The 21,696-nt window shown below is 45.8% G+C and overlaps 1 protein-coding gene across 12 annotated transcripts in view; it reads right to left on the bottom strand.

Moving 5' to 3' along the window:
* PKIG (cAMP-dependent protein kinase inhibitor gamma) overlaps window positions 1-20,171 on the bottom strand; it is a 30,176-nt gene extending 10,005 nt beyond the window's left edge. The window contains exons 1-2 of one of the 12 annotated variants that reach the window (XM_074970129.1): window positions 20,109-20,171; window positions 11,608-11,678 (exon numbers count right to left, since the gene is read on the bottom strand). The gene's annotated coding sequence lies outside the window, so the exon portion shown is untranslated. Of the gene's footprint in view, window positions 1-11,607; window positions 11,679-18,360; window positions 18,444-18,463; window positions 18,783-19,960; window positions 20,039-20,108 lie in introns of those variants that run through there. The other 11 variants (XM_074970131.1, XM_074970124.1, XM_074970127.1 and 8 more) reach the window with 11 other exon arrangements.
* Window positions 20,172-21,696: the final 1,525 nt, after the last annotated feature.

Below are 21,696 nucleotides of genomic sequence, written 5' to 3'. Positions count from 1 at the left end.
ACCTGACCTTTTACTGTCTGTTTTTAATATTCATTTCAGGTCGAGGGGGAGGAGGGAATTTATAAACGAGGCAGACTCTTGCCAAGAACTCCATGAGGAAGTGTGCATGCAGTGTAGCAGTTTATTAAACCACATCAGTGCACAGAAATCCCTGGGCTTTTGAGAGAGAGAGAGATGTCTCTTACTACCCCAGGAGGGTCACTGCCTGCATCTCTTTCCCCATTTGCTATTTACAGTAACATATAAACAGCTGCTGCACCAATGTGTCACAGGGAAGTGTGTGCAGAAGACTTTCCAGTGGAAACAGAGCTTTGGGGTAATTTAAGACCAGAGGCCCTGCTCAAAGTGGTCTGGATGATTCTCAGACTAAGCATTCAACACCTCTCACAAACCTCTCTACCTTCCCAGGACAGAGGAGTCCTTCAGTTCAGCTCTGGGGGGATGATGATGTTATCCAGCAGGGGACATGGGCACCAGTGAGAGAGTCCCTTGCCTGAAGAGCTGAGACATCATTTCCTGCCTGTGAATCTGGCTTCATTGCTGACAGCAGAAGCTTTGCAATGGCAGAGGGTTGAGGGAAAGACCTCCACCTTTTCCACTCAGCTGCTCTGGGGAGATCATCTTGATTTGACAAACACACTCTCTGGCATGCGCTTATTATTCCTTGCTCATGAAACAACAGAGCTGGAGTAATAATTAATTCCCTGTCTTTACTGACTTGGCCTCTGCATTTTGAGTAGTTTCATTACTCTGCCTCAGCCAGTGTCACTCCTAAATTCAACAGCAGCCTAAGAACCTGCAGCCCCTTACCCCAAACTCACCTGTTCTTTTGGGCATCCCACTTCTCTGGCTGAAATGGGACAATTTCTGCTAGGTAGATCCACTCTGACTCTCTCTCCTTCTCTGAGTCAGAGTAGCAACTCAGCAGTTAATTCCCTTTTCCCCCTTACCTTTGTTCGGGGTTGCAGATGGATGACAATCCCATGGAGAACAGGGGGACTAAGCGGGGGAGAGTAATAGAACAAACAAATAATGAATTTTATTAAGATGTAACAGAACGTGCGGGGGATGGCTAAACTCAGCATAAAGTCTGGGAGTCCGCACAGTAAATGTAAAACCAGCTAACACTCAGAGATGGACCTGAACCGGGACACCAGGTCTAACTCGCCTTCCTGATCCAAGCGATAGAGCTATGCTCAGCGATGGACCTAGTCCTATCAGGCAGCAGATCTTGTCTGCCCTAGCCTGGAGCCACTTTCAGACCAAGACAAGAGCAGCTAACACCTGTGGATGGGTGCTACCTAGGGCTACATATCAGTCCTCATTGAGGGCTTTCTCCCCACAGTGGTCCAGCACTGTTGCAGCACTGGTGGAAGTGCTTTCTGTGTGCTATTCACCCTTGTACAGAGGCCAAAGTGCAACTGGATGTCTAGGACTGGTGCTGGCTCTCTGCAAAGGGCAAATTTCGCCCTTGGAAAGTGTAGAGCAGACCTTGGAGAATAACTCATCTGCTCCTGGCAGGCACCAGGATAAGCTGTTCAGGAAATCCGCCAATGATGTGGGCTAACCCTTCCAGGATGAGCTCCCTCCCCATGAGACTGGAAAAGCTGCCTTTTAATTGCTGGGTTTGCACTACCCTCCCCTGGATCCTGAGGAGAACTGGCTAAGCGGGAATTTTTACATAGCAATTACCATTCAAACAACCCTGCATCACTTAGCCTTCACCCGTGACAGGATGTTTGGCTAGGAGAGGAATCCAGCCTGGTAGTTCTGCAGGGTTGGACAAGAGTCTTGGAAATTGGGTGAAACCTCACTGAAGCGGGTGGACTTAATGGCTGCCCTTCAATCAGGATAAATGTAAGAAGCAGCTAAGCTCCTTTTTCAAGTAAGGCAGCTGAAACCATAGGGGTCACCAACAAAAACGCAGATCATATGCAAAGCTAGGCAGAAACCGAGCTCTGTGGGCAGAGAGGTTTCCCTGTGTATTATTTGATGGAGGTAGATGTGTCTCTGAGCAGAAGCAGACAGAGAAGGCAGCAGGAAAGTCAAGCAGACAGGAAGAGAAGCAGTAGTATTATGGCCCTGAGAAAAAGCCAAGAGGGACAGCTTTTTGGGTAGAGTGCTAGCTGGAAAGAGACTTAGAACTGTGAACCTCCTGTTTGATTCCTGCTGTGTTCAGGGAAATAGGACCTTGAGGGAATCATAGAATCATAGGACTGGAAGGGACCTCGAGAGGTCATCTGGTCCAATCCCCTGCACTCATGGCAAGACTAAATATTATCTAGATCATTCCTGACAGGTGTTTGTCTAACTGGCTCTTAAAAATCTCCAATGATGGAGATTCCACAACCTCTGTAGGCAATTTATTCCAGTGCTTAACTACCCTGAAAGGAAGTTTTTCCTAATGTTCAACCTAAGCCTCCCTTGCTGCAATTTAATCCAGTTTGTTTACAAAGAGCGTACATAAAGAAATACCTGACTGTCCCTGATTTCTTCTCCTAACGGAGACAACCTGCAAGACCCTGAATGCTGTCTAACCGCTCAGGCCAAAAGAGATGACAGCACAGAGTAATGTACAGATTCCTCCAGCAAAATCTGGTTTGTACCAATATACACCTTTAAAGTAAATCAGAGGTGTCCACTCTCAGCAAGCCCTTCCCCACGTCCACATAGACTGCGTTTCATCTCCTTCAGTCTGGTCAGAAGCAAGACTCCACCTTTGGATTTGGACACACATCCCCCTCAAGGCTCTTCACAACTCCAGCCCTGACTGCCTCCCTGCTTTCATTTGCCCAAGCAGCATGGTCCAGTGGATTAAGCACAGCCCTAGGAGACAGGAACTCCCAGTATGGATGTGGTTTGCTGTGTGACCTCAGGCAAGTCACTTCCCTTGTGCCTGAGCTTCCCCCTCTGTAAATGGGGACATTGCGTAGCAGGGGCGTGGGAGGATAAATTAGTTCATGTTGATCCAGTGCTCTGACAATCTACATTATTATTTCATCCTTCACCCCATCTCACACCTCTGCAGTCCTCCCTCAGCCAGCTGCTCCCTTTGCCAAATCCCTCTCTCTGCTTTGCCCTTGCCTCCAGGCTGCCCGCCAGTAGCTAAACACACTCCCATTTCCATGAGCCAGCCTTCACCTCCCTCTTCAAATCTCCCTGCTTTCACAAAGCCTCTGTGTTCCAAATCTTTTGGCCATTGCCTATGGCCGGGGATACTGTTTTTGCAGGAGTTGGACTGGAAGCTCTTTGGGGCAGGGAACAGCCGCATACATGTCTAGGCTACATCAATGTTGCTGATACAAACACAGCCCTAGGTGCCACTGCCAGATGGCAGTGGATAAAATGGCTACACTGCACTCAAGCGTTCTTCCCCCTTGTTAAGCTTGCTTCCTTACCTCTTGCCTTTCTGATTCTTTTGGTCCTCTCCTGCCTTGGCATTGCAGCGAGGACATAGGCCCTGCATACTGAAGGAGGCTCTGCCCAGCTCTACCTGGCACTTCAGGCATTTTTTGAGAGGGTTCCCTTTTCTATTCTCAGGCTTAGACATTCCACCCAGATCAAGTGGCCACTCCTCGGCTGACTGGAAGGAGGGAAGTTCAAAAGTTAAACACAACGCTAGATTTCTCCACAGAGGTAGGCAGAAAAAACTCACCTTCCTTTACAAAGGGAGATTCTTTGAACCTGGCTGCTCTTACATTACATTACATCCTGCTTCATTTCCCCTTTAATACCCTGCGGGGACATGAGTGAATTTGTACAATCTCTTGTATAGACAAACAGCTTTCTTCTAAGAATCAGCCCCTTGCCCTCTCATTCCGCAGTACAGGATCTATTATTAGAACTTCCCCCTTGGGACAAGATCCATAACAACAGCAAAGCACACACACCAGCCCCGCTGAGCTCTTAAAATATTTATAGGGTGAGGTGGTTTCTTTCTGAGGGGCTTGCTAGAGCACAGAAAAGGGAGCGACAGGATTTCTGTGCTTCCTTCAGGTCTGCAGGGAAAACTCTTGCGGCACAGCCTCAGCCAGAGGGGGAGCAAGTCTTCGCCCACAAGGATGAACCAGCACGAAGGGTCAAGGGGTTTTCACCAGGACTCTGGCAACAGCCAGCTGGAATTTTAGCAGCCGTTCCAATGACATTGTGCCTGTGAACGAGCAGAAGAAATTTCAACCCAAAGAGCGAGGAGGTTTTCAGTGGGGTATAAGCCCCTGAAAACAAGGTCGGAGCAAGAAACTGCCTCCTCACCCCTAATATAACTCTCTCAAACTTGTCATTCTTCTTGCTTATTATTTGTATTGCCGTAACATGTACGAGCCCCCGTCATGGCACTCCATGGCACTGGACAAACACAGAGCAAAGACAGTCCCTGCCCCAAAAAGCTCACAGTCTTAATGTGCTTTGCTGGTACGCTTGGCTCCTGCAAAGTGCTGAATGTTCCCAGCTCTTATTAGCACTTAAAATCATAGCATATCAGGGTTGGAAGGGACCTCAGGAGGTCATCTAGTCCAACCCCCTGCTCAAAGCAGGACTAATCCCCAATTTTCCCCCAGATCCCTAAATGGCCCCCTCAAGGATTGAACTCAAACCCTGGGTTTAGCAAACCACTGAGCTATCCCCCTCCCCCCATTATGTTGTGGGAGGCAGGGAGCACAGCATCTTAAAGGCTCCACGTTCCTTGGCTGGCAAAGGAAAAAAGTAATCAGAGGGAGGGTCTCTAGTCTTGGATCCGTCCATGCATGTAACTCCTATTAACTAGAACCTAATGGGAAAGACTTGCCAGGAACCTCCACTAGCTTTTCCGGGATCTCCCAGCAGCAGCCCAGACAAATGAGATGTCAGGCTGGACTGTGGTATATAGCTCACTGCTGTTCTGGGAAGGAAGTCACTGTAAATAACACTGCACCCTCTGGCTCTCACACTAAGTTCAGTAAGCTCAGCCACCCCAAGTTAAACACAGCCACCTCCTTCAGCTTTCTGGTTATTGCAAGAGGAGGAAAGATTTAAGCGTTCTTTAAGATTTGCCAAAAAGACAGGGCATAAGGGAGTAACATATGAAGGAGATCTAAGGATCTAACCCTCTCTGTTCATCAACAGATTAATGCTTTTATATTTTATTTGTTTTAAAATATAAATGCATTTCGTGCTCATGGAATTAAAGAACTATCTGAAATGGCCTGAGCTAACCCGACTGTGCATAGGGGCCTGGTGAACTTCCCCTGCATAGCATCAAAACATCTCAGTCCTCACCTGCTCTCTTGCACTCCCTGCTCTTTCAAGTTTGGGCCCCACACACTGCTCTGCCAATGCACCTCAGCCCACCTGCTGCCCTCGTGCACGTCCTGCTGCTCCAGTTCTGAGGACCCCACATAGCTTTGCCAGTGCACCTCTGCACTGACCTGGTAGTATCCCTCACTGCTCCACTCATGGGTTCCTCCTGCATTGCTCTGCCCATGTATTTCAATCCTGACTTGAGCTGTTGCATCTCCTGTTATCGCAGTTCTGGGGCACCCATACAGCTTTCCCAATGCACCTCAAGCCTAGCATGCAGCATCCCCTTCTGCTCCAGCTCTATGCACCTCAGAAACTCTGTCAGTGCATCTCAGTTCTGGCCTGCAGCACCTTCAACTGTCCAGTCCCCCAGGCTCCTCACACGTCTGCCAACAGACCTCATTCCTGAGCCACCGCATCTCCTGCCACTCCAGCTACTCAAGACACTCTACGTTCCTCCGGGGCATTGTACTGGCAGAGATCCCAACAGACATAACTTATTCAGGGAAGATGGCAAAGTAACAAACAAGGCCCCAGACAGTTGAATAGAACAACTGCGTTTGTGGCTGTGCCTCCTCATTGCCTTTGAAAGAGGGAATTGTGGCGAGGCTTTCAGGAGTGTATTGTTCTGCTTTTGTCAGTGGTAACAGCCTTAATAGCATTTGCATTAGCCAGCCTTAACCTCTGCGCCCCAGTAGCAGCTCTGATCCTGCGCCACCTGTTACTGGCAGCACCAGAGTGTCACTTTATGGTGGTGATAAAAGGCTACATCTAATCCCATGTAATGGCAATAAATAAATGCAGCAGAAAGCATGTCTGAGTAATCGAGTGATGAAAGGGAGCTAGCATAAGTTACTTACTGTTCTCCCTTGTCTGCAGCCTCAAGGGGCACAAACCAGCATCACACCAGCCTGTGAAGGGAGACTGGACTATGAGACAGTGGGTGTGTCTACACAGCAATGGGAGGTGTGACTGTAACATGTGTAGACATACCTGAGCTAGCTTTAAGCCAGACAGTGTGCTTCGGCTCCCCAGTGTGATATGGGACACTGCTCGCAATAATGTTTTTCTTACAGCCCCAGCTCTAGGGTCAGGGATTAAGTGAGAATCGCAGCTTTCATTGCCCCTATGTGAGCAGGGAAAAGTCTGAAAACCTGACCCAAGTGCCCCCTAAAGGCTCAGAAACCAGAAGGCAAAGTAAATAACTCCAGATTTATATATTTATAAAAATCTCACGAGTCTTGCGGGCCTGGATCATTAGTTTGAATGTTTGGGATTGGCAATACAGGTAATGTGACACCTTATTCCACTAAACTCTTCCCTCTGAGTATCCTGCGTCAGAGCTGCTGACTCAAGGGATTGAAACCAAGCTATGGTAGGGGGAGCTGTGAGCTGGAGTCTATTCTGACTCACAAAACACCAACAACCTTTGTTACTCAGTTCCATATTCTGCCCTGTGCAACACCTCGGAAGACAGTGAATCTCTATTACTGGTGATGAGGATGCCTGACCCAGAATGAACCCAGCTTGACTTTCAAGACCCAGGCTGAGTTTGGGACATGGGCAGCTAGGGGGAAAAGCGCTCTTGGCTTGAAAAGGGAGCATTTTGGACCTGAGTCAGAGAAATAATTAACATAGAGGCCATGGTGACATTTGTACACCGTTATCCCATTCAGAACAGAACTGCCCCTCCAAGTTACTGTCATGGTTCCTGTCTGAACTAATGTAGATTGAGGGAGAGGGAAGAAAAAGGCCAACTGAACATAACAGTCCTCTTCTCTCCTCATTTTCTCTCTGTCCTTAATATCACCTGTCTGTCTGGATAGGCATTTATTCTGCCTATCCTCACTGTGGTATGAATACTTCTCTGAAGGTCAGTTTCAGACCAAGCTAAGCTTCCCTTTCAGCTGGGAGGCCAGCTCCTCAGTTGGTGTGAGTCACTGCAGCTCTGTCCAATGGAGTTAAGCCAACTGACACCCGCTGAGGATCTGGCCCTTGCTTGGGGATGGAAGAGACACTATACCAGTCTGTCTACCTGCATGAGGGCAGGGTTGATTTCATTCTGCCTTAGGAACAAGTGTCTGTCCTAAAAATCCCCCGTGACAGTGATTCACAGTCTCCCTTGGCAACCAAGCTTTTATAAAGTTTTTTCTGAGATCTAGCCTGATTTTTCAAAGTTGCATTTTAAACCTTCTCAGCATGTTGATTAATGGAAATAATTGGTTCCTTCACTCAGCCATAAGCCAGTTGCCATGACAGTGTTTGTATTTTTGCTTTGTTCCCATGCTGAATTTGTTTTACGGATCCCATAGTTTCTAAGTGCTAATAAATCAGGGGTCTTTCTTTCTACATCCTCTAGGGAAGGAGCACATTACTGAAGAGCTGGGCTCCACTTGCAAAGCAGGGGTCAGTGCAGACAGAGTACTGCAGGGTACCAATCTCTACATATGAGCCCTCTCTAGGAAAGGGAAGACCTGGCACGTTAAAGTTAACGATCTAGCTTAAAAAGAACAAGAGCTGAACCCACAGAACTGGGATGATCCAGCACCCACATGAGTACATTAGTGATAAAGATAAAAATACTTCTGCTGGAGGGAAATCATCAGTGCCTTTTGGCCCGGTTATACGAACCCAAGCAGCCACAAGGCCCTACGGGGGAGACCCCAGTGGTAGGGCACCTTTCTGCCAGGTATGGACACAGGTAGCATATCAGGGAGGTGTCAGGGATTTACACGGTAGGGTCAGAACATGCCTATCCCCTGGCTATTCTGTAGAGCTGCAATGGCCCTGGAAGGCTATTGTAGCAGTTGCAATGTAAAGCAGCCTTCAGGCCTGATCTGACCTGCACCTTGGGCCTAGCCGACTTCCAAGAGCCTCAGACTAGGGCAGGCACATTGCCTCTGCTCTCCATCCTGTGACAGGTTTTGTACCAGGGCAGAGAAGAATCCAGGGCACTATACTTGCTACCCACCAAACAGATGTAACACATGGAGCCTTGTATTTCTGGGGTGAGCTGTTCCATGGCGGTTAGCCCCTACTTGCTGATTCTAACCTATGTCTGTGTGCCCTTCACAGAGCGCTGGAAGGGGGGAATATCACTGAGCAGCAGGAAGTATTATGGTGGCATATTTTTTATTTTTATTTTTCCCTGGGTGCTTTTAGTTGTTTGTATGGAAGATATTAATAAAACAATGAGTATGGAAAAGACTGAAAGGAGGGTCTACAGAAAACAGACTCTGATCACTGGTGTATGTCCACTCAAAGGGTGAAAACTACCCCATATTCCCACAGCGCATTAGGGCAATGAGATTCTCCCCAGGCTGCTGAATTCCGAGTGACCTGTCAGGATACGGACTGCATCAGTTCCCTTCTTCTAATCCCACTGGTTTAGGGCATTCCATTCAAGGCTGTGCTTCCATGTCCCCTGGCAGGGCTGTAGGGGTGTGGAACCAGGCATGGAAGGGTTAAATGGCTGGGGAGCAGATACAGCTGGGGCTCATTTTCAACAACAGCCAGTGGCTGTTGCCATGTATAAAAGGAAGCAGGAAGACACAAGGTGTGGGTAATGGGAGTGGGAAGTAAGCAGTAATTCAGGAAGACTGAGGGCCCTGCTGTTTGGGGAAGTGCTCTGTACCCAGAGAGGAAAGGAAATGAATTTGATGTGACCTCTGTTTATATCCTGAGAAGGGGAGAAACTAGAGTTCTCTTGTTTTGTGAGAATGCTGCTTTTCTCACTAAGAAGGGAGAGCCCAGACACCCGTCTTGCAGGCTAGGGTATACAATTCTCAGCCCAAAAGAGTTCAGGTAGACTATGTGAGCACAACATGCACAGAACCCAGGGCACCTCTAGCGTTCTCCTCCTAGTCAAACCTCCGCTAGCCTAGGAGAGTCACATTCAGCTTTCCAAAGAAATATTTCTTTTTCAATAGGAATGATCTGAAGGGTCTGGCCCTGGGGAGTAGGCAGCAAGCTGACTCGTGGGTCACGTCCCCAGCAGCTCTCGGTAAGAGCACAAAAATAAAGCAGATGACGCTAGAGAACGTTACTAAGGAAAAAGCCTGTCTGATTAGCAACACTGGCTCCAGTCTGCTCCCAAAGTAGCATCTTATATATTCTTCCCTCCCATTAAAAGAAAACATCTTATATGATCCATAATAGGGCAGTTGTAATGTTTGCCTTGAATGATGATGGAAAATCCCTACCTTTGGGGTTATAAGAAAAACCGAGACTGTGGAATTAGTCTCCCAGGGGCAGTTGCAAAGTTGTCATCAGTGGCTTTCAGGCAAGACTAGACAAGACATCCATGTATTAGAGACAATTTAGGCATAATAGAATCAGTCCTGCTGTGGAGCAAGGGGACTCACAAGCCCAGTCCAAATGCTTTTGTTATCTGCCTAGAATTGTCATCTTCACCTGCTATGCTGACTCACTGAAACTCCTTAAAACTTCCCGCCCAAAGTGAGATGGCCAGGCTGGGCTGAAACAACTCTTCCTCTGTGTGCTTAGGAAAAGAAAGGTGGAGAATTCCTTCGCAGACATGCATTAAGCAACAGCAGCTTCTCTCTACAGACAGGTTAAATCCTGCTCTGTGTAAATTGCAGCACTAGAGCCAGATACACATGCAGATGCTACAGAGTCGGGGCAGCAGTCTTCCCCCACGTGGACTTGACTGATTTAATCAGCAAAACAGAGAAAGCGCCCAAGCACGTAGAAGAGTCATATGTTATGCCTCCACTGGGATTCCACCTCCGCCCCCGATCTCCCACTAGGCTGGGATGGCTGTACATACACTGTCTCAAACACCTGAGGGGCAGAGTGCTGTGCACAGCAGGTGCATGGCAAACCATTGAGAGGATTTGCAGGAAAAATGAGGCTGGATGCACCAGAGAATCCTTTCGGATTATGGTCCTTTATAACCAAAGCTACAGACAGTGCAATTGTGATGGCAGAGAGGTCCACATTACCAGCCAATAGTACCAAAACCCAGCATAGCTGATGCCTAAATGGCTCGCCCATAGAGCGAGGGATTGAATCTGGGAAGCCTAGAGGGCATAGCCAACGGCACTCTGATTGCATGGATTTATCCGTTAACACCTGTCCTCCACAATGGGGAAGCAGTGGCTACAGAGCCAGAGGACTCTGTCCACTGGATCTCTTAACCCTTGTGTGCATTATTCAGGCTTTGCAAAAGGGTGAGGATTTGGGGCTCACCAGGGATTTTTAGATATAATCTAAACACAGAGTTAGGGTCTCTGACATGCATTTGTATAGGCAAGAAATGTTTAATGAATGTGTAAGTGCAACGTGTAGCAAAGGGCAGGGTGTGTGTATCTCAATGTTTTCAAAATATACCCCAAATGCTGCACAAAATACATCAACGACTCATAGACTTTAAGGTCAGAGGGGACCATTATGATCATCTAATCTGACCTCCTGCGCAACGCAGGCCACAGAATCCCACCCACCCACTCCTGTAACAAACCCCTGACCTATGTCTGAGCTATTGAAGTACTCAACTCGTGGTTTAAAGACTTCAAGGTGCAGAGAATTCTCCAGCAAGTGACCCATGCCATGCAAACTGAGAGACAGCAGACCATGGTTTGCATTAGCATGTGCCCTGGCAGCCAGCATTTCACCATGGTTTGGTAAAGTACCGTACCATGGCATATGTTGTAAGTATAGGCCTACTGTAAGAAAGTCATGTACAACGGTACAGTAGATGTTAACCATAAAGGTGGGTGCAATATCTACACATCCAGCAATGAGTCCTGTCTGGAATCTAGGAGGGATCACGCAAACTTTAAGGTTCAGACTTTCAGGGGCAAAACCCTTGCTAATAACACATGAGTTGGGGTTGTGTACAGACACCAGGATCACATACAAACAAATGGGGAATTTGCAACAATTCCCCTTAATTCCATGGCCCAGCTATGCCACTCCACAAAGGTTTTCTGCATATTATTCAGAATGAGTTCCTAAGGCTTATGTGTTATCTCCTTTCATTGGTCAGCTCCCAGACTGCTGTACCTTCAACCCATTGCTTGGGTCTCACTATCTAATTAACCCTTTATAGAAGTTAGAGGAGACCTATGTTAGATGCCAACACAGTCCAGTCAGTAGGATGTATGGGTGTGTCCTAAAGCTTCTTTTTAGCTTTCATTCAGCTACCTTCTAGCAGTTATTCTCAATGTAGCAAGCAGTCATGTATCTTTTTACAAAATGGAGGGGGGAAAAATCCTTCCAGTTTGTGTGAATTTAAGTCACCCTGTAAATGAAAAAATCAAGTCACCTCAGCTGCCCTTCCAGATAACCAATTAGAATGTAAAATCTTACCTTATTTAATTGACCCTCCTATTATCCATGTCTTCAGATGTTCAGCTGCGTACACATCAGGACAAATGTTTCTGAGGAACAGGAGAAAGGAAAAATAACTATCATGAAAATTGGCTATGCTTTAATTAGTAACTTCACTGTGCGGACCCCTCTTTAAATCTACCTGTGACCGCAGCTGCCAAGGAAATGCACGTGCTGAAAGGGCCTTACCCGGCAGACTGGGGACCTGGCTTTCCAGGGCCTGGCTTGATGGAAACGAAGGCAGGGAACTCATCTACATTGGGATTTAACCGCTCGTGTGAACCACGATGTCTACATCCTGGGTTTGCAACAGTGCAGCAACCCCATTGGCTATAGCCCCAATGCAGACAAAGCCTAGGAAGAGGCCCTGCTTCCAAAAGTGGTTTCTCTCTCTCTCTCTCTCTCTCTCTCTCTCTCTTTTAAACTGATTTGCATATGCTGTGGAGAAGTGCAACAACCCCACTTCTGACAGCTTGAACCCAGCAGGGTCAGAGGATTCACTGGCTCTCTCAAGAATGTAAATACATTTCAGTTTCCAGCCAAATTGGCGTTTAAATCAGTGAAACTTCCCTATTAGATGCTTTAAGACCAGAAGGGAAATTTGGTACTCTGCTTTTAGATGATTTGTTTAGTTTATCTTGTTTAGGTTTACTCACCATTGCCTGCAGCTGAATGTTATCCCTATGTCCCTGAACCTCAGTCAAATAAATTTCCTCTGTAGTCCTAACAACTGCTGGACCTGCAAAATTCAGCCAAGGCACTTATTTATTTTAGCAGCTGTTTGAGCTTTCAGACCAACTGGAACATCATGGACTGTTTTTTCCTTTTGTCCCAGGGACAAATATTAGCAGAATGGAAAGCAAGAACCAGCTGGTGCAGCAACTTTAACTGGTTTAATTCATTAGCCCAGTGTACTGCTACGACAGGCATAATCCTTCCCCAGCTGCAACCATCGTGCAGATCTGGGCCCTTTCTTTTTTTTCTTTGGCTTTCCACTGAATTATTGCGTGATTGGAGCAGGAGGCAAGACTCATAAGGTCCATCACTGGCTCTGCCACTGATTCATGTGCGACCTTGGGCAAGTCACTTTGCTTCTTTGTACCTCAGTTTCCTCGTCAGTAGAATGGCACTATTATTAATTCTTGCTTTTCTCACAGAGGGAGTTGGGAGACTTGCTTATTTAATGTTTGGGAAGCACTTTGAGATGGTCAGATGACAGGGGCTATATAAATGCAAAATACTAAGCATTATTATTAGAGTCCAGATAAAGAAGGGAAAATTTGACCACACACATTTACTGCATTGTTTCCTCCTTTGACAATCAGGAGCTCCACTGGCATGCCAGGCTGGAAACGAAGCAGCATTCCCACATGTCTGGCAAATACATTGCCCCCAGTAGGGTACCACCTGGGCACATGAATCTAGGAAGGAAGGACGCCCACCCAGAAAGTCCATGCTTTTCCATTTTGCTTCTTTGCCCTCCTGCTCTTCTGTGTCTCACTGGCTGTGCAGCCCAAAGAGCCAGAGCCCAGTGCTTCAGATTTGCTGCAAATAGAGATGTGGCTCTGCCCCAGGAGGAGCTTAAAACAAAAGATCCATAAAGGCATGCTCGCCTGAACTAGCAAGCAAAGAGGTAGGATTGTGCAGGCCTGCTCTTCTGGGGTGGAATTTGCCTTTGCCCCCCAAAGTAATCAACTTTGAGAGGGCAACTCATTGGTTGGCTGGAGGGTGGAATTCAACTTTCCAACCCACAGTCATCCACAGCCTTGATTCCAGCCTGTGGACTGGAACAGTGAGCACTGTCCCACCCCAATCCCCTACATGAGGATTCTGGGCCATTGGAGATGCATACGTGAGGTTTGGCAAGAGCCAGTCCCCAAGGGCTCACTTAGCCATATAGACCTGGCATGTAGACCTCTCTGGAGCATGTGGGAGTACAGATGCCTCCTGTTGGGGTTGTGCGGCTCATGCATCCTCCCAGCCAGGGCTATTGCTGGATTAGAAGAAGAAAAGAGTGACAAAAATGATTAAAGATCTAAAAAACATGACCTATGAGAGAAGATTGAAAAAATTGGGTTTGTTTAGTCTGCAAAAGAGAAGACTGAGAGGGGACATGATAACAGTTTTCAAGTAAATAAAAGGTTGTTACAAGGAGGAGGGCGAAAAATTGTTCTTCTTACCCTCTGATGACAGTACAAGAAGCAATGGGCGAAAGTTCCAGCAAGGGAGGTTTAGGTTGAAACTAAAAACTAAAAACTTCCTAATGGTCAGAGTGGTTAAGCACTGGAATAAATTGCCTAAGGAGGTTGTGGAATCTCGATCATTGGAGATTTTTAAGAGCAAGTTAGACAAATATCTGGCAGGAATGGTCTAGATAATTAGTCCTGCCATGAGTACAAGGGAAGGGACTAGATGACTTCTTGAGGTCCCTTCCAGTTCTATGATTAATGTGATGCAAAGGCCTTCCAGGCAGGGATGACTTTCACACAGTAGGTTCCCCTTGTAACCATAGGAGTCTCATTCTAGGCTTTGTGTGAGGCGCTGGAGTAACTGATCCAGGAATACTGGCATTTCAGATCTTTATCCGGTACCTTTATCTAGTGACTTTAATGGGCAACTATTTCAGGACACCTGAAGGACCATCCCAGTGTATCTGATTGTCTGAACCTGATTGTGCATGAATCACACTAGCATTGCCTTCAGCCAAATACACATCTTTTTTGTGCTCCATTCTCTGACGTTACTGGGTGGTAGCTGAACACGTGGAATTAATGCAGTGATCCCAGCACAGTTTCAAAATGAACAGATGTTCCAAAAGTCCTGGAACTATTCTGGCATAATTCAGCATTATTCTGCACAACAGATGCTTTGGTATCACTTCTGATCTAGAGAGGAAATCCCTTTTGGTTAAGTCCAGGTGACAGCAGCTTGGAAAAGGTCAGCCTCACACTTCTTGATTCATGGGCAAACAATGGACTGAATTCAGCCTGAGGCACATAGTAATTGCCTTATCAGCTCAGACCAGTGACCCAGATAGTCCTATATCCTGCCTCCAACAATAGTCAGCACCAGCTGCTTTAGATAAAAGTGCAAGAAATCCTGCAATGGACAGTTGTAGAATATCCCCCCCCACCTCAGTTAGTAGTTGTCCTGAAACAAAAGTATATGCTATTCATTATAACTGTGAATATTCATCTCCATATATATGCCTGATCTGTTTTTGAAATCTACTAAACTCTTAGTCTCAGTGATATCTTGTGGCAATGAATTCCACAGGTTAGTTATGCTCTGTGTAAAAAGTAACTTTGCCAAAGTCAATGGAGTTACACCACGGATAAGCTGTGCCTGCACTGCCATCACCAACAAATCCAAGTATTACAGAGCTCTTATGGGAATGCCCCCATGCAGTGACTTGTGATTTGTAACCTTTCTAGTGGAGAGTGGGCACAGAGAAGACACACAAAGGTCTCAAAGCCTCATCCCAATGTAAATGCTGGGTTGCGATATAAAGAACTTAGCAAATCATAGCACAAGCCATGGAACCGTATGGGGGAGAAGTGGACAAATACACACCCCCAGGGTGAGACACAGTGAAATGTTTGCAGCCAAGGAATAAATAGTTTAAGGCGGTAGAGGAAAGTTTCCCTACACTTAAATCACTGGCCCTAGACTGGTTGATTTCTGGAATGATGTTACTACCAAGGTATAGAAATGATCCTGAGTAGCTGGGAATGATGTATACACAATTGTTAAGCATTCCTAGGACGTGGTGTACCTCACTGGCATGCTATGGAACCAACATGCTTCTGATAACTGCTACCTTGTTAGGATCTGGGACTAGTCCAGTCACCAAAATGACACAGACAAAATATTCTCCTGGGGATTTGTGGAATTCCCACTTAGCCCAATTGAGAGTGAGGTTCCTCTCTTGGAGTCTTTCAAATACCCAGACTGCTTTGACTGATTTGCCATGAGTCCCATGAATCAGATCTGATTGCTAAATTTTTTGGCGCTAAGGCAGTCTTGTAGAAACTGCTGGATTGGGGGTTTGAGTCTTGTGAATCGCTGAAGACTAAGGGGTGCTGAGATTGTATCAGATCTGGGTGAAAAAGGTGGGGGGCACAGCTCCACAGAAATTGGAAGGATGGTCCAGTGATTAGGAAAAGTCTGGGACTCAGGCTCCATTTTCTCTTTCTTCCACAGATTTCCTGCATGACTTGGGCAAGTCACGTAGTCCCTCTGTGCCTCAGTTCCCCACCTGCAAAATGGGGATATCTCTTCCCTAACTCACAAGAGAGTTTTGAGGATAAATACATTAAAGACAGTTAGGTGCTCAGACTGGTTCCAGGGCTATATGAATACTGTAGATACACAGGAATTTCAGCAAATTTGAAAGCATTTTTCATTTTATGTTTTACGATGGTCCAGTTTTAATGTTCTACAGAATTATACTCAAAATTTTTCTGATTTGAAATACGCATATTTTGAAAATGGAACATTCCAACTCACCATGTGACTAAAATGACCAATCAAAAACTTTCAATATGGAACGTGTCAATGTGGAAACAGAAAAGAAATCATTTTTTCAGAATAAACAAAAGCTTAATGTTTTTGTTCAAAATATCTGTTGAAATTTTTTTTTTAAAAATGTCCAAACCCATAAAAAATTAAAACCAGAAAGTCTTTGTGTAAAAGTCTGCTTTTTTTAAAAAAAGCCAGATTTCACTTAATCTGAAAGACTCAAGCAGTTCCCGTGATGAGAGAGCTCAACTCCAGTGTAAATTCAAGCTGATGACATTTAGCACTGACAATGACGAGGAGAAAGTTGTGGTTTCCTCAAAATCACCAATGGTGGCATCAACGTTGGGTGAGTCGTGCCACTCCCAGAAGAGCACAGTTTTGGGGAGATGCATATCCATGCATATTCTGATTTGATCTGGGTTATTGGGTTTTGGTGCCTTCATTATCAGAGATATCCATGGTTGGAGTCCATCTATCTTACCCATGATACCCATTTCTGTAAGGTACTTGAGCTTTCACTCTACTCTTTCATATGCGAAATGGGATCTCTCAATGAATATTAGGAACTAGGTGTAGCTTTGCCTGGGAGACTTGGCATTTCCTGTTGTGGTTGAGATGGCTGGGTATCACTGAGATAGATGACTGGTGTCTCTAGAGACCTTCAGTGAAACTGCATTTGCGGCGTAATGAAACCAGGTGTTGAGCCTCAACCCATCCATATGTCCTTGCCACCAACGTAGTGTCCCTCACTAGAGAGAAGAGGCTTGAAGTGTCTTCAGGATGCTGGTTACTCATAATTCTGTAGCTCTCTCTAGCTCGCAGATTGGAAAATGCAGATTGTGCTTCACAGTTACCACACAGGGTCTGTCTTGGCCTGGATTCAGCAGTCGTGGAATGGACTGCTTACTGCATTACATGCTGCATCTCCTTATTAAACAGGAGGGTTCTGGCAATTCTTAGTGCAGAACTCCATGGGCTGCATCTGGCTTGCAGGCTGAGCTTGGAGTTTTCCCCTCTCTAAAGGACTCACCTTAGTGCTACTTCATTGGTGCAACATACTGTCTAGGTCTACCTCTTATTTGATGTACTCTTTAATAGACTCAGCTATCCATCCATCCATCCCAGGAGAATCTAGGCACCAGTGAGACTGCTCCTGTGAGTAAGGCAAGCTGGATTTGGTTCACATTTTGTGGACCTAGTACCACCTCCTGAGCAAATGGAAACATTTCCCTTCCTTCATCCCTTTTCACCTGTTGTGCGGTTCATATGATCTGCACCCCCATAAGCCATATCAGTTGCTCAGGGGGACAAAGCCCTGATCCACAAGGGAGGATTTTTCAATCCAGTTTCTAAAGTGTTTTGCTGATCCCTCCCCACTGTGGCTTTATTTAAGGCTCTTCATTTTAAAACAGTGAGTTTTTTGCATTTGCTTATAAGGCTGGACCCTACAGCATCTCTGATTCTGCTTCCATTGAAGCTAGTGACAAAACTCCCATTCACATCAATGGTGCAGACTGAACCGTTAGTACACATGCCATTCCTCGCAGTACTTAATGATATTTCATGTTATAACATGACCACCCTGATCGCAGCACAACGTGCCTGGTACAGTATATGCTCCATACACAGAGTCCCTCAAGACAGCTTGTGGATTTGTATTATTGTTTCATTCATAAACCAAAGGCTAAAGCAATGCTGTAGGATATTCTGTGCCAGTGCCTGGTCACTTTCTGGAAATAAACAGACAGACTACAGAAATCAGGCTAGATGTTCCCATTGGTGTCACAGAGACACGTTGCATTTTGATTGCTAAATAATGAATACACTCTCTCCACTTGCCCTATGGAGCATGCACTGAATGGCATTCCTTTCAAGTGGAATGGTAGCCACATCCCTACCAACCAACCTACAAACACTATGTAGAAAAATGGGATTCCATCTAGTCTGCGGTTTGTGGGCAGTTTGATTCTGCCATTCCCAGTAGTTTAGGCAAAAGCTTAATATATCTTTAGACAAATAATCTATCAGAGTCACAGTTCTGGCTCCCGCACAACAATGCTGAGAGCTTTGGACCAGATCAGCACGTCCTTGTAATCGCATATGTATCACTGTGTAAAAATAACGACTCCTATATCTGATGCACCGTAAATTGCTAACATTTGTATTCTCTGCAGCTCATTCTCTCTTAGCAGCATGTAAAACTGTACTTACGGAACACAGCTCCAGCTGCTCTCCAAGTTAAGAAATCAAGCCGTTAATGAACAAATCCAGGCTCAATTAACCCCCCCCCCCCCAACACACACACACAGCATACCTGCCTGGTATGGCAAGCAGCCAAGCTGGCCAGCTTATCACAGTCAGTTTCAGACTTACAGTTTCTTTGTACTAATAGCTGCTAAATGAAGTTGCACTTCAAGGGTTTGGGGGGCGTGTCCTGCCTCTCTTTCCAAGTCCCTGTTTGTTGTAATCCAATGCTCAGCTTGATGATGTCAAGCAGCTACTTGCTCAGTTTCAACCTCCCTGCACGCAGGAGGATCTATTTCCTTTTAGCAAAAGCTTTGTTTAGATTTGCATTGAAACCTCATCTCCCAGCAGCTGCGTGTGGCTTAACATCCTTCCTTCAATTTTGAACACTGTTGCCTTTGTCACAGAGGTCTCCTACTTACTGTAACAACCACTAAAGACATCCCACCTGTTTAGTGCCTTGTGTGGACAGCTGTTCGAGGTTCCCTTTGTATATTGTTCAGATTCACTTCTCAGCTGCACCTTGGTGTTTTTCCTTTTCCCTAAGTGTTCTGGTGTAAAAGCAAAAGGAAAAACCCAATAGAGTAACAACCGTACATTTTATAGAGCACTTTTTGCTCCAAAAGATCCCAAAGTGTATACAATACTTTAAAAAATGATCTGAAGTCCATGCACACTTTACTTCAACCACCACTGAAATGTAATCAACTCTGGGGTGAAAAGCAGCAACTATTAACAGCACTATACAACAATTAAGGACAGACGGCACAGAGACAGCATAGTGACAAGCAGCGTGAAAATCCAGATATGATAGATAGATAAATACTATTATTTATTTGTATTACATTAGTGCAATCAGGATCGGGGCCCCATTGTGCTAGACTCTGTACAGACAAATTAGGAAGCCACAGTCCCTCCCCAAAGAGTTTACAGTCTAGTTTAAGATAAAATATAATCAGTGGGTGTGGCATAAATGGAAAATATGCTACATACTCACAGAGTCTGATCAATTCCCACTAGAGACAATGAGAGCTTTCCCACTGACTTTAATAGATTTGGATTGGGTCCAAGGTGAGCAATTTGGCGAGAATAACAAGAAAGGAGTGAACTTGGTTTCTCCAGCTTCAATCTTGCGATACACATGATAGAAACCAAATCAGACTAGTAGCTGGGAGATGTTCCCACCTTGTGCTTCCTGCATAAGATACCAGATGGACATTGGTGCCATCCGGCCTCAACCTCACTAGCAGCCTGCACACCAGCTGGGAAAATCCCCTCATACCAAAAAAAGGCAGCTTAGCTGGGTCTGCTGTGAATCTGTCTTACTCTGTCTCTTCCAGGGAGACTCTCTTTTTATGTTCATTAGAAAAGAACAAACCATTCAGTCTGATATAGACCCTCATTAGCCCCTGCCACACATGCCGGAAGAGAGAACAGTACCCAGAAGAAAAAGTAGACAGCAAAAGAATTGCCATGGTGATTCCAGTAAGTCATAGAAGAAGGAGAAAAGCCAGTCAGCAAAGCCAGGTGCTCCCTCTCTCTTTATGATTTCTGAGCCCAAACCAACCTGGAGAGCCTAGAATCCCTGAGCATCTTGACTCAATTCTCTTCTGTTCTGAGGCCAACTTCAGGAAGTGAGTCTGATTTCCAAAGACATATCAGTTGACATCAACCAATCTCTCTATGGTACTTTTGAGTCACGCACGATTACTTACCCGAAAATAACTGAAAGGAATTCACCACTGAATACAAAGCGATGCCTGTATTAGAGACACATAATTGGCAGAGGGAGGCTCTGCAGCGTGACTGCTGAGAGACACATTATCCAGAAACAGCACCAACAGATTGCTCTGCTGATCCAGCAAGGGCTGGAGTTCCTGCACTTGCTCCAACTCGGATGTTAAATAAACCCACAAAACTAGGGTGCCTCACACAAATGGTTAGATTGTAAGGCCTTTGGGGCAGAGACTGGCTTTTAGGTTCCTTGTCTGGGACCCCTACGAGCTACCATCACAGTGCCAATATTAAATAATAATAATAAAGCATGATAGAGATGCAGGAGCATGGGCACACTACATTTGCTCTTTAAATAAAATGACTCCTTCGGGATCTCCAATCCTGCCTCCTATCTGCTCCCTTTGTCTCCTTCTCCCATTCTCCGCTTTGGTTCTTCTTTCTCTCTGCCTCCAATGTTTAGAACAGCCCTCCCTACCCCACGCGCCTAAACCTCTTCCTTTCCTCCCACTAACCCACGTGTTCCCTGAGGACACCTAGGCCATCTCCTCACTGATGCTGCCTCCACCAGGGCTGGTCAAAAATTCTCCACCAAAGCTCTTTTTCAATGGGTTTTCAATTTAACAAAATGGTGACTTTTCATCGAAAACTGGAAACCCAAATCTTTGTGGCCAAAAACTGATAACTTTGGGGGTTTGGCCAAAAAATGGTAGTTTTTGATATTTTGATGAAAGTAAAAAAAATGTCTAAGGAAACTTCCCCCGCCCCCCTGCCCCCACCATTTTCTTAATAGTTCTCATCTCCACCTCCCCTTGTACTGCCTTTTTCTATTCCAGTGGTTTTCAACCTTTTTTCATTTGCAGACCCCTAAAAAATTTCAGATGGAGGCACGGACTCCTTTGGAAATCTTAGACACGGGTCCACAGACCCCAGGTTGAAAACCATGGTTCTATGGTAATGGCAACCTTTTGTGGACCCCTTAGACATAGTCTGTGGACCCCCAGGGATTCAGGGACCACAGGTTGAAAACCACTGTTCTATTGGATTTGAGTGTAAGATCTTTGGGGCAGAGACTTTCTGGTTCACAGACTTTCTGAAGTAGTGGGTTAAAAAATAAAAAAACCTTCCAGGCCAAAATGATGAACATGTATCAATATGCCTAGAGAGACAGGAAGAAATTGATAGACTAGATTAACACAAAGTTGAGCAAACTGGTTCAGCAAAAGATACAGCTAGCCTTAAGGCCCATTGCATGTCACTTTTACACCAGTTCACAACTGCGTCTTTCTAAAGTGTTTGTTTTTCTGTTTCTTGCCTTCTTGATCTGTGTGGCCCAGGCCAGGTGGGAAGTGACATGGCCATTTTGGACAAGAGGAATGTTGGTTTTGCTGTATCATGCTGCTGATGTCTGTTGTTTCCTATGGAGCCACCAGAGCTGGCCTGCAAGGAATTGCAATATTTTTTTCTTGAGACTCATGTATTATGCGGCAGGGAACAGTCTTCAGAGCCGCCCTGCAAGGAATTAGCTGAACTCTCATGCTTTGCAGCTGGGACTGTGATTTTGAAGCC

Source organism: Natator depressus, chromosome 13, assembly GCF_965152275.1.
Source record: "Natator depressus isolate rNatDep1 chromosome 13, rNatDep2.hap1, whole genome shotgun sequence".
In the NCBI taxonomy this organism is placed as follows: Eukaryota; Metazoa; Chordata; order Testudines; family Cheloniidae; genus Natator; species Natator depressus.
Note: the sequence above shows the minus strand (reverse complement) of the source record. Positions and strands in the feature narration are given on the sequence as shown.